General features: G+C 31.8%; 1 long non-coding RNA gene across 1 annotated transcript; it reads right to left on the reverse strand.

The window, feature by feature from the left end:
* Positions 1-419: 419 nt before the first annotated feature.
* Positions 420-4,912, reverse strand: LOC109166809. Its single transcript, XR_002051739.1, has 3 exons — positions 4,832-4,912; positions 3,891-3,969; positions 420-524 (listed from the first exon to the last, which is right to left on the reverse strand). It is a non-coding gene; the product is annotated as an uncharacterized LOC109166809 (long non-coding RNA).
* Positions 4,913-5,213: the final 301 nt, after the last annotated feature.

The raw sequence follows: 5,213 nt of genomic DNA on the forward strand, positions 1-5,213 counted from the left end.
GTTATGCATCTCGAATTACTTCCGTTTTTACTCTGCGCGTGTAATGGGAATCGCTATTGGGAATATACCTAGCCGTTGTTATTATTACACAGTCCTTGGTTCCCAAGGAGTTCAATTAATGTAGAACTCTTTGGTATTGTAACCAAGATCACTCCTATTAATATCTACAAATAATAATGAACTGCTACGGCATACAAGAAACAATTATATGCATTACATACATACAGAGATACCTAGATTACATAGAATATGAAGAGTTGCAATATTCAAATTTACATTAATTGAGATGTGGTATTTCCCAAACATATAATGCCGGTATCTCTTTTTTTTTGAATCTTCAGTATGTATAAATACCGGTTTTCTTCATGGTCGGACACTTCCCAAAGTAATCACACTTTACAGGCCTTTCTAAAGCAATATTTGGTGTTTCAACATGCCTTCCATGTTCATTGCTGTCAGGAACATCAAGCCGGAACACCAGCAAAGGGCAATACGAGTGAGAGCAGTTCGTGTGTTTGAAGTTCCTGAGAAAAGGGGAGAGGGGCAGGTTAGTAAGAGCATGGAAGTTGTGTTCCATGATGAAGAGGTAATTTTATCTATTTTCACATATTATTTTGTCTACGAACTGCTGCCATTTAATCTAATAATCTTAGTGTGTTTTACTATCTATAATCTTCTCATATAGTACTCTTTCAATTAAGCTACTATCATGCCATGTTATCTACTCATCCTAAACTGTTTTGCTGTCTAAAATTTGTTTACTATTGTATTCGCAGGGAGACTATATTCATGCGAGTATCATCAAGAAAGACATTGTAAAGTATAGAGATACAATCAAGGAAGGGAAAGTTTATGAAATAAAGAACTTCATGGCCTCTACAAACTACTACATGTACAAGATTACAGAGCATGGTTTCCTGCTCAAATTTAACTACAGAACACAAGTCAATGAAATACATTCTAAGGGGTTTCCTTGCAAAATGTTTAGATTAAAGAGTTTTGAGGCTTTGAAAGATCCTGATGATGTGAATGACAAGGAGCTGATTGGTACTAAAATTAACTTTCCTATCTGCTAATATGTTCTTTATTCTACTTTTAGTAGTTATTGATTATACTTTGTTCATTTTGCAGATGTTATTGGAAGGGTAGTTGAGATTTACAATCCTGTGGACAAGATTGTAGGGGGAAAGGCCACCAAACTAATAGACTTCCAACTTCAAGACAATGCGTAAGTTTTTTAAAATAAATTTGATTACATTAGAATATAATGCATTTTTTTTTAATTTTGTGTTTTTTCTGTTTCTAAACCAGTGATAACACCATCATGTGTACACTGTGGAATGAGCATGTTAGTTCCCTGATGCCTTTTTACAATAGTGATTCTGTTGAACCACTGATTGTTGTCATTCAATGCTGTAGGGCCAAAGTTGTGGGTGGTGAGTTTTTATACTGTTTTCTCTTCTAATCTATAGATTCAAATACTAAATATTCTATACTGTATATATATCCTAATATATATCTAAAAATACATGCATCTATTTTTTTCATTTATTTTAGGCGAAGTGAGAATAACCAGTTCCTATGATGCTACGAAGCTGTGGTTTAATGAGGATTGGGAAGAGTTTAAAGAGTTTAAGTCAAAGTAAGTTCCATCTTTTATATTTCTCCTATTTTTTTTGGTTTCTACTAATTTTTTTGCTATTTTAATTACTGTGTGCTCTACTTTCTACTACTTATTTTAGGCAAATGTTGTCTAAAATGCATATCTAAAAATAAGAAAGATAGTTTAAAGAGTTTATGTGTTCTACTTTTTACTCAAATGCATATCTAAAAATAAGAAAGATAGTTTAAATTTTGTCTACTTTATTGTTGTTTTGTGTTTTAGACACATCTAACTAAGTTTCTAATCTTTTTGAAGCATGAAAGCTCAGGGTACTCCAATGAGGAGTCTCAGTACTGGCACACTGCATTCCAACTCTACAGGACTAAGTGATTTTAATAATGATTCTGTTATTGTCACTAACTGCCATGACATTAAGAAGGTGAAACAGGTAATCCACACACTAAACTACCAATTCCTTTTGTAGTTTGATGTAACTGAAATTATTAAGTGCTATATATACTTATCAATTTTTTTGAATACTATAGGATGGGGACTACTATGTTGCTGCTGAGATTCTTGGGTTGGATTTTGAGGATGGTTAGTATTACTTATCATGCCTGAAACTTGGATGTAATAAGAAGCTTAAAGAACAGGAAGGGACATTTTTTGTACTAAGTGTAAGAAGAGTTGTATGATGGGTACAGTTAGGTACAAAGTTGTTGTTATTGCTCTTGACAAGTCTGGAGATGCTCCCATGTTGCTTTGGGATAGGGAAGTTACAGAGCTTGTGGGTATTCCTGCCTCTATTTTGTATGCAAAATACAAGGAGGTAAATTCTTATTACCTAATGTCTACATTTTTTTTCTTAAACTGTTTACATTATCTGTTTTTAATTTGGTTATTTATCAACTATCTAAACAGCTTGATGTTGAAGTGCTACCTGAATTAGATGCTATAGTTGGTATGAAGATGCTTTTTAAGATCAACTTCAAACTGGCCCAAAAGATGGGTCCCAATTACCCATTCAATGTTGTTAGGGTTGTAAGGGATGAGCACTTGCTTAAGACCTATGCTGACAGATTTGTGGAGCAGGAAGAGCAAGACTTAATGTCAAGGATGATTGAGGAGGAAACTAACACTGATGCAGTTTCTGGAGTAAGAATTTGAAACCCTAAATTATAGGTTTTTTTTTTTTTTGGTTACCAATAGGTTTTTCTGCTGTTCTTAATTATAGGAAGATTCTATTGGAGTTGAAGTCAATAGTCCTGCCACTGTCCAGCCCTCGCAAAAGGAAGGAGAAGACAATGCAGAAAATGCTGGTGCCATTAAAAGGTCACTTTTGGATGAGTTTTCATCGTCCAAAAGTAGGAAATTGAATGACTCAGAAATAAAAAAGGAAAAGTTGTAATTCAGATTGATGGTTGAAAGTGGCTGTTGTTAGCCGAGCACTATCCAGACAATTTTTTTTTTTTTTTTGTAATACTATGGTGTGACAATTTCTTTTTTTTTTTTTTCAGTTCTATGGATGGTTTTGAACTTTTATCTAATGCTTTTAGTAATTACCTATCTGTTTAGTACAATAAATGGTTGTGTATACTGCTATTATATCCTGTTTTGCAGTTTTCCTAATTTTCCTTTCAGGTTATTAGGAGTAAGGATGAAAGGTGTTAAAGTTTAGCAAAGATGCAAGGTGGCCAAGGTTTAAAAGGCAAACAGAATGGAAATAGTTTGGCAAGCAATTTAGAGTTTGAAGTTGTGTTTTTATATGTTCCTATTTTCAATTCTAAGACTCTATATCTAAATATATTGTGCCTGTTTTGCAGCAAAGATGCCAGGTGCTAAGGTTTCAGAAGGCAAACGGGATGGAAATTCTTTGGCAAGTAATTTAGAGTTTTAAATTGTGTTTTTTATATGTTCCTATTTCCAATTCTAAGACTTTATATCTAAATATATTGTGCCTGTTTTGCAGTTTTCCTAATTTTCCTAACAGGTTATTCAGAGTAAGGATAAAAGGTGTCAAAGTTTAGCAAAGATGCTAGGTGGCCAAGGTTTAAGAAGGCAAACAAGATGGAAATAGTTTGCCAAGAAATTTAGACTTTGAAGTTTAGGGTTTAGGGTATATTTTCCTATTTCCAATTCTAAGACTTTATATCTAAATATATTGTGCCTATAAAATAGAGTTTGTTTCAATTACCTATTTGCACAATCTTCTTTAACTCTGTTTGAAATTCTAATATGAAGATATGTAAATATACTGTGCTAAAAAAAAGGTGTTAGTTCCAATTACCTATTTGCACAATCTTCCTTTACTCTGTTTGCATCTCTCGAAATCAATTGATGTTCAAGCTGGAATCCATCAATGTTTTCTAGCACATTTAAAAAGAAATTAGATAACAGCAACTAAAAGAAGAGTTTTTTTATTCATTTACATTACTGTTTTAACAAAAAAACCAACAATCCTTTAAACTGAAAAATGTTTTGATCCTAAACATATCTGACTTTTATAGCAATATAGAATAAAATAATTTAACAAATACCAGAGGTCAAATAGCATACAAATAAAAATAGATTAACATTGTCGATACTCGAGGACCATTTGGAGAACAAAGACAGTTTTCAAGGTTTGTATTATTAATAAAATAAAGTTGTTTCTTCCAATAAAAACAAATTAAAGAATCTTATGATACATACAAGAACATTATACCAGTCTTAAGCAAAGAGTAAAAAAAGCGAATTTAAATTACTGTGTTCACTAATAAATGAGAATCTGCTTAACAAAAAAAGAGTTTATCATACACAAAGGTCACTTATATGCTTATATAGAATAAAATAATGCACCAAAGTCAAGATATCAAAGACACTACAATTAAAAATATATGAAGTTGTTCGATAGTCGAGGACCATTTATTGAACAAGGACATCTTACTGAATGTGTGTAATAATAAAAAACCAAAGTTGTTGCTTGCAATAAAACACAGTTAAAGTATATTATGATATATACAAAATAGTTATACCAGTTTTGACCAAAGAGCAAAAAAAAAAGTTATTAACATTACTGTGCTAACATTACAGAATTGTATACTTATATAGAAAAAAACAATGCAGCAAAGTAAAAACCAGTAATGGAAAAGTATTGCGTTACAAATTAAAGTGAACAGACTTACAAACTATGCAAGTATATGCATACAAACTAATCTAACTACAGTCAAGTAAAGAGGAAGTCTTAACCTATTTGCTTATATCACCATATTGCTTTTAGTGGTCTTTGATTGATTGGTTTTTTTCTGACGGATGCTCTTCAATTTCTTCAAAGCTTGAATTATTTAATTCTAAAAAGAATAACAAAAAAAAAATTGTTAGAATCTGTGTTCAGAATATTTACAAAGTAAAGTGAACAAAGTTACAAACTATGCAAGTATATGCATACAAACTAATCTAAAGACAGACAAATAAAAATAAAGTCTTAACCTATTTGCTTATATGACCATAATGCTTTTAGTGGTCTTTGATGCTTGGTTCTTTTCAGCTTGCTGCATTTCAATGTGTCACAAGCTTGGACTATTCCATTCTAAAAAAAATACCCCAAAAATTTAAAATTGTTAGAATGTGT

The sequence above is a fragment of the Ipomoea nil genome, unplaced genomic scaffold, assembly GCF_001879475.1.
Source record: "Ipomoea nil cultivar Tokyo-kokei standard unplaced genomic scaffold, Asagao_1.1 scaffold3105, whole genome shotgun sequence".
In the NCBI taxonomy this organism is placed as follows: Eukaryota; Viridiplantae; Streptophyta; class Magnoliopsida; order Solanales; family Convolvulaceae; genus Ipomoea; species Ipomoea nil.